Source organism: Magallana gigas, chromosome 7 (genome assembly GCF_963853765.1).
Source record: "Magallana gigas chromosome 7, xbMagGiga1.1, whole genome shotgun sequence".
In the NCBI taxonomy this organism is placed as follows: domain Eukaryota; kingdom Metazoa; phylum Mollusca; class Bivalvia; order Ostreida; family Ostreidae; genus Magallana; species Magallana gigas.
The window spans coordinates 18,677,991-18,686,346 of NC_088859.1; positions in this window are offsets into that span (position 1 = coordinate 18,677,991).

Consider the following 8,356-nt stretch of genomic DNA (forward strand, 5'->3'; position numbering starts at 1 on the left):
ACATTGTATTAATAACATTTTGAAATCATCCAAACTTTGTAACATATTGTCAGACGTTTATCTAATTTTTTGTTTGCAGAATGTTTTCAAGTAAACAGATCCTTCTGACTTTTTGTACAATAACATTTCATTCAAGTAACAGTAGATACTGGTTTATTGGGGTTAAAAACAATTTCTGGGGTTCTAGTTCTCCGTCATGTATTTTGATGTCTTAATTTACGATCAACACAACCAAACTGGAAAGTTAACGCTTGCTTCCTCTGCAAAAGAAAGTGGAAAGTGGCAACAAGATGGCTGGCTGCACGACAAAACGCTTGATACTACAGATAGTGTCAACATATAATAAAGACTTTCAATGGGCGAGATAGCAAAAAGAGAGAACTTAATGAAGTTTAAGACTGTAGTTAATCTTGAGAAAAAATCCATTGATGGATTGCGCAATGTCAATTCAAGAAACAGAATCGCCAACCATTTTTTTAAATATGCGTAAATCACGTGGGCCTAAGATTCCAGAAATGGAATAAATTCTGCTCTTGTTTCCAAAACGAGCGTTTTTATTTTTTCACTGAAATACGTTTCACAACAAATTAATTTAAAATGTTTTAAATGTTTGTCAACCATCGCAAAAACATCTATGGAATAGATTCTGCGCTGGTTTTCAAAACAGGCGTTGTTCTCGTTTACATAACGTTACGTTTCACAACAAATTAATTTAAAATGTTTTAAATGTTTGTTAACCATCGCAAAAACATTCATGGAATAAATTCTGCGCTGGTTTTCAAAACAGGCGTTGTTCTCGTTTACATAACGTTACGTTTCACAACAAATTAGTTTAAAATGTTTAAATGCAAAAACCATTGAAACAGTTCGCAAATATTACACACCGCTGATATTTCTGAATGCTCCTAACATTGGTTACAATCATCGTTATTGCAAGCTGGTTCAGATATGTTCAATATCGTATTGACAATAAACTGTTATACAAATTAAAGATATGCAAAACAGTGTCATGCATGTACATATGCAATATGTTTACCATCTGCCCGGCAAATGTCGACTTATCTCGAAGCTAACTGGTTGCCATATGTTGCAGACGACATGATCATTTGACTCAAAGTGACCCGGTCTAAAAGGGGCTAAATTTCTCAAATCGAATAGAAACGTAAAATTAATTGTATGATATAGATGTGAAATGAACGCGACTGAACTTCTTTCTGGGTAATAGAATACAGTTGAAGCTGAATAAAGTCGAGCCAGTACGTGTAATTACCTTGTCTCCGACGTCTGGGTACATGCTAATTTCTATACCGAGCCCGATGTATTTATTGCATCGAATGCGGGGGATCCCTATTGATAGATTTGATATCAAGCCTAATTTACACGAGACTAGTCAAAGAAGTTTGATTAAAGTCTTAAAGTAATTTTAGAGACTTTTCGTTTGACAGATTTGCAAGATCGCTAATTTGTGAACGATAAATTTTAAAATAGGTCGTGTTTAAACTTTTTAATCTTCCACGATTTAACTCATTGGCATGCTATCACGATACAACACATGCATTCTCTATTTCATATCTGTCTACTATAGCCAAGTATGTAATGTATTATAATGATATATCCAGGTATAAAATGCATTTTATAATATTTTTCTGTTTAAACTTTTGTTAAGTAATCACAGATGTTATTCACTTCTGCATGTTTGTCTGTCTGTTTCTCAGCCATGCGTAACGACAAACACACATGCTCCTCTTGCAGTAGAGGAATGCCACAAAAATTCATCTGTCAGCAGTTCCAATATAACAACATTTAGAAAATTGATTCGCTAAAGTAGGTTACTGTGCCAAATGCAAAATATATATGCAACCTGCAAAATGAATAGCTGAATCGCTTATTAATTTTTATGCAATGGGTTGGATCTGATATGAATAATATGTGAAACGGAGCAAGTACATTATCATTGGCGTCTGTGATAAAGTGTTTTGCTTTTAGACTACTGATATGTGCAATTATTCGAAATAAGATAAAATTCCTTTATTTTCCAAAAAAAGATGGGTGGATAAGGCGTGTAAAATGCCCATACACGGTCGGACAAGCTAATGAAGAATTAAAATATCAACAAATCTGATACTAAGTCTTTTTTAAAAGATCATTTAAAACAATATACATTTTACATATCATTGATTTCTAACCTATAAACATTTACAATACTTGGAATATGTTGACTCAAACAGGCGTATACTTAATAAAACCTGCAAATACTGTCATTTTTTAGGACTTCAATGCATTTTCTTTTATAGAGTGGGTCTGTGCTCCATATTTTTCTCATAGTCTAAATAAGGTTTATTGGAAAACAACCCGATTTCAATCAACAAAATAGTGGAGAGATGACCCACTATACATTAAAAATATCATTTTGTATCCCAGCAATTGAACGTTTTGAAAAAATAATACATGTCTGTAAATTCATGGTCAAAGTCACACATAATATTAAACAGTCGCCTTTGTTGTTTCTGAAATGGCTCAGTGGTTAGAGTACCTGACATAAACTAACCTTATATATCTATATAGGGTTTTTATGTTATGGGTTCGATACCGCGAAAATTCTGGTAAAATTTTTTTCTTATCTTTTGTTTAATATATTAAAAACTGGATATAGTTAGAAATTGTGCTTTTGCAAACTTGTATTACAATATATTTCAATAGATTTAATTGGGACAAAATAAATTCAAAATTGTATTTCACTACTAAACCGAATGGGCATTTGCGCCATCTTATTCCCCCATCTTCTTTCCCCACAAATCCTGGAATCACAAACTCTGATCTGAACCCTTTAACTCTGGTCGACATGTTAGCCTCGAACTAACAATTCGGGGTATAATCGCGTGGTGCAGCCATCTTATGTTACCCAGAATGCCCTATAATGATAGGCCATGTCACTCGGAATACCCTCTAATGATAGACCTCCGTTGACAACTTACAGATTTACTATACTTGATCTTAGCCTCTATATAGTAAACACGGCGTCACCTACCGGTGGGATTCAACCTTTAAAACGTAACACCTGCTAATTTCTAGTTTCACATGTGTCATATAAAATATGTATATACAGTCTTGTATAATGATTGAAGATCATGTCTCATCATTTTTTGGTTTTTTAATATATCTTGTTTTTTGCCCATGCAGACAAATTATCACGGAGGCATTAAGACAATGGTGATACATGTAGTTCATCACATAGGAATTATATCAACGTGTTTAGCATGCTGATTTTCTTTCTACATTTTTAAACACGCTTATGCATATGGTTTGCAGTGGTCTGCTCCTGACACTGGACAATGTACAAGCTATGAACATGTCATGGATGAAAAAACAAAACAGAAAGAGCATGCGCAAATGCATTAAAGGATCAATTAATTTGTAAAAACAATGCACCAAACAAAAAATTACTTTCATACCAAAACTTCAAAAACTTGTGTCCTTTACAAATAATTGTCATGTACACATTTTGATTTCCGATTATATAACGTTTTGAAAACTTAGGGACACTTGCAAAGAAGTAATACCAATCCATATAGACACCAAGACACCAAGACTCAAAATATAATCAGCTAAGAAGTAATACCAATCTATCTATGTTTGTTTTAATACAAAACGGCGTTTATTGTTTTTACATGCACTCAAGATACCCATTCTCCCTTGACATACAAGAGGTTTCGTTTCGTGAACTTACATGTATACGTTCTTGACTGTATGAACGTTTGTAAGTGGAAGTCAACGGACAACCAGCAAATTAAAGGTTCGCACTAAAAAAAACGGACCCCTGGCGGGACGAATGATAGATCACATGTTTCTAATTCAAAGACTTTCGAAATCGTGGAAATGTCTACCATTATCTTACTTACACCCAGTGAAGACTTAATTGACAAACACTTTTGTAGCTTCGTACGAAACCTCCGTAAGTATCAGAGAATATTGTTTTACTCAGGGTAGGGTCGCTCGTTACGCTATTAAAACTCGTTCTCTTTCCTAGTTTTACTCACGATTTATTTTTAGGAATATGTCTTTATTTTGGGAAAATTCACGACTCCTCGGGATTGACATATTTTGCGTGTTTCTGCAATTATTTATCACAAAGAAAGATCTGAGGAATCCACTCTGGGCAGGTAAAGTGGTCTCAGAATATTGCCTTTTTCTTAAGTGCCTCTGTAGAGGTAATTTGTAAGAAAACACTTGCGAATTTTTGCATTTACTGCAGATACATTACGGGTTATTTACACCAAATAATTGACTTCTGTCGTGCATGCCGAAAACAAATTGTATTTTAGCCTCTATGACAAAGAACACGTAGTAATGAATTTATAATTATATTAATATTTCATTTATATTAACAACTTACGATGGTCCCTTTTTTCTCTCGTATGCACATTTTTAAAAAAGAAATTATTAATAGAAAAATTGGCGATATCCTTAAGCGTTACCCTTGAAATACTTAATTCTATCTAAAGCTAACATTGTATTACATGTAGTATCTTTTCGCAATATTCATTATAATAAAATACTGGTGTCAATATATGTTTAATACGAAAGCCAATTTGTTCAATAGATTTCTGTTGTTCAACTAAATATAACAAGGCTATGATTGATATAAAAAAATCATTCCTTTGTGATTTTTTAATTTCTTTTTAATATTATTGTTGATTCTGTTTATATATATATATATATATATATTTACAAAGTAATTTTTTGATATTCAAATAAAATTAATTGCAACTTAAAATAAGTAAAAAATTGAAAGATCTATTTTTGGTAATGTGTCAATTCATAGATGAAGTTCTGCCGGAAATATGAAAACTCATTGTGAATGCTGTACTGTATTACATGTACATTTGTTCTTATGAGATTTATTTACTATATCATTAAATTAATTATATGACAGGAAAGGATTACCATATAGCCAAGTTATTCTTTTGAATTGGCGTGAATGAAGCATTACAGATCACGAAAATACACATTTAAATAGATCGATGCCATTTGCTCAGCCTACGCGAACAAAATCGGTCACATTATATAATTATATACCCGGAAATAACATGAAAAGATAATATTTGTCAGAACGATCTAAATATGACAAAAACATAGATAAAAATTAATAAGTATAGCGCCCCACACAAAGAATTAACTATGATATACACCATTAAGGATTAGTTTTATAAAGTTTTTTGTCCTCTTGAATAACAGAGGCCATCATGGAATCGCCATCTATAAGATTTTAACTTCCGGTCCGGACAAATAATATCAATATTGGAAGCCAGGAGGCAAAACCTTTCAGCCGTGTAACATATAAGCATTTGGAATTGGATTATTTCGACAGTTGTGTGAGTGTAATAAGGTAGAACTAATTATATTCCTTCATTTGAAGGATAGTTTTCAAGTTAGAACATCTTTGAAATCTAGAATACCCAAGGAGATGACATTCATCAAGAATTACTTAAAAGGAGATATATTCCACAATAGAGCATTTCATCTTGAAAGTGTTTTAAAATGCCATCAAGGAGAGGTATGCGATAGCATTTTTCATCCAAAGAGTCGTTTCCTTTCCTTTATTACAAAACTTAATTACGATAGAACCAAGTCTGTTGAACGTTTTCCCCATCTTTTAGACCGAATGCAATTTTCATTCTTAAATTTACTTTAATCCAAACCATTCATCTTGTGAGGTTTGAAGAAAAATAATTCCAGCTGCTAACTTAACTTAAAGGGATAGATTTTTGAACCCATACACATTTTGTAAACTTTAGAGTTAAAAAGTTTTGTAAATAATTGAAACAGTATTTAGAACCATTGTAACCAAAGCTTGGACTTTGGGTAGTTGTGTTAAACAGCATTATGACGTAGACCTGTCTATTTCATTGCTAGCCGCTCAGCCACGGTTCTCTGAAATTTGTCTGGCGTTTGAGCTAAGACTACGCAATTGGTGCATATTTCGCTTGAAACCGCGTCATTTTTAACTTGTTTTGACGCAAGAAATAGACAGCAACGTCCTACTGAAAGTCCAAGGTCTTGTTAAAATGGTTCTATGTATACAGTCATGTGCTTGAATATAATAAAAATGACGTTACGTCGTTTATTCAAACTGACGTGAAATAAAATCCTTCATCAATTTACCCATGCATAAGTTGTGTATACACATTTACTGATTTTCATTTTACTTAGTACCAAGTACGCATGGTTATAAAGAACACGTGTTTACATGTACCTACAATGCACAAATTAAAAAAAAGTATTTGAAGTGCATGTGTTTTCAAACAATATATGTACTTATATGTGTTTACAATGTATGTGCTGTATTATTATAGACGCTCAAAATACGGACATTGACTTGAAGTCCACAAATGTTAACTCATACAACTGTCATGTTGTAAATTTTGAATTTACAGGGTGGCAGTAAATACAAAATTTGTCATGTAAATTTTATAATTTACTACCACCCGGTAAATTCAAAACTTTTAACATCACACAACTGTGGTTTTTCTCTAATATTCGTGGACTTAAATGCTCATGGATTTAATGAAAGGATACGTCACTTCGTGGACAATTATCCCATAAATACTATGTGTTATTAGAACATTGGACTTCAACAAACATTTAGTTTCATGAATCTACTTAACAACGAAATCCATGAAAATCTAGAACTGACTCTCTCTCTCTCTCTCTCTCTCTCTCTCTCTCTCTCTCTCTCTCTCTCTCTCTCTCTCTCTCTCTCTCTCTCTCTCTCTCTCTCTCTCTCTCTCTCTCTCAAAGACCGCTTAATGGTTTTTTTCGCATTATACCAACTGTAAAGAGAGGCTTTGCAGATAAATCCGTTTAACGTGCAAGGCTACAAGAGTATTCGATTGTCAACACTTGCGTAATTGAGTTTTTTGTAGTGGCGGTATAGGCTAATTGCAGGCAAGTTATGAACAAATACTTCAGACAATCATTAGAGGCGTTGTTTATACATATAAATTTCCTATGCAAACGACTCGCCAACACTGCAAATCGAATGCATTTGAAATCCCCGAATCACTGCTAACTATTACACAAATGGTGAGAGTACATATCTCGTCGATGGTTAAGGGTTTTTTTTTGTTCCAGGTAATTCGGTGGTTTGTTTTGAATCAATTTATAAATGAATCAGCTGAGTATTAATTGGAAAGGTTGCGTCTAGACCTGGTTGCGCAATGATATTCTATACCAAACCTGTTTGTTTGCAAAAAGTGCAAAAAATCCTATCATTTATGCAATGATTTCCTAGTTTTCTTTCGATGTATCGATTTAATTTCAATCTATATCAATTTCTTGAATAATGACTATTTTCTTATGTATTTGTTTAATTTCATCGCAACTAAACTTCAACTCTATTTCACCAAAGTTCATTGCGTTATAAAATCATTACATGTATATGCTTCGTTGAGACCGGAAAAAAATGACCAAAAAAAATATTTCATTGATGAATAAAAAGCCCTAAACGTAAAAGTATTGATTATTTAATTGAAACTTGAGAGGATGTATAAATTATGTATTTTGTAACATGCATGAAACTTTCCAAGAACTCAAATTTCTAATTGTACGTGCTAATTTGAATTTAAAACATAAATATAATTCATAGCTAGATTTGTTTGGAAAAAATCATACATGAAGCTAAGCAATTATCACTTAATGACAGGGGATATGTTCAGAAAGACCGTTAATGAGGATAACATTTAAAACAAAATTGATAAAATATAGATCCTTAATTTCAAGTATTAGAAACGTTTGAGCGATCCTAAACATTTATTAGCATGTATAACATTTCTTAAGTAGTTTTCTGTTCTTCATATGTGCCGATGCTTTATCATATTCATTCGGAATATATTTGTTTAGAGAGAAAGTGTTCTAAATCAATATGGCACTAGTGTAGTTACATGATATTAGTATGGATCATCCAAGCCCTCATTTCTGTTATCTTTATATATCACGTTTTGTTTAGCGAACTGCTCTAATATTTTGCAGTTTTGTCTATACTTAACATCTTATTGTTTTGTTCGGAATTTTTTTGAAAAAAAAAACGTTTGCCATGATTGAAGAGAAACACAACACAGATGTGAAAGCAGGAGGCCAATACCCTTTGAATGAAGTGGAACGGGCATCATTATTCTGTCAATTGGTAACCGGTATTTATTTTCATATCATATAAATATATAGACTCTCTTCTCTTCAGAGAATACAAAGAATCTCAATCATTTATCTTACAGAAAGATTTGGTATCATCCATGAAACATATATACCGTACGTCAAGAATTCTTGATGAATTTTTTTTTTCAGAAGACTTTCATAAAAA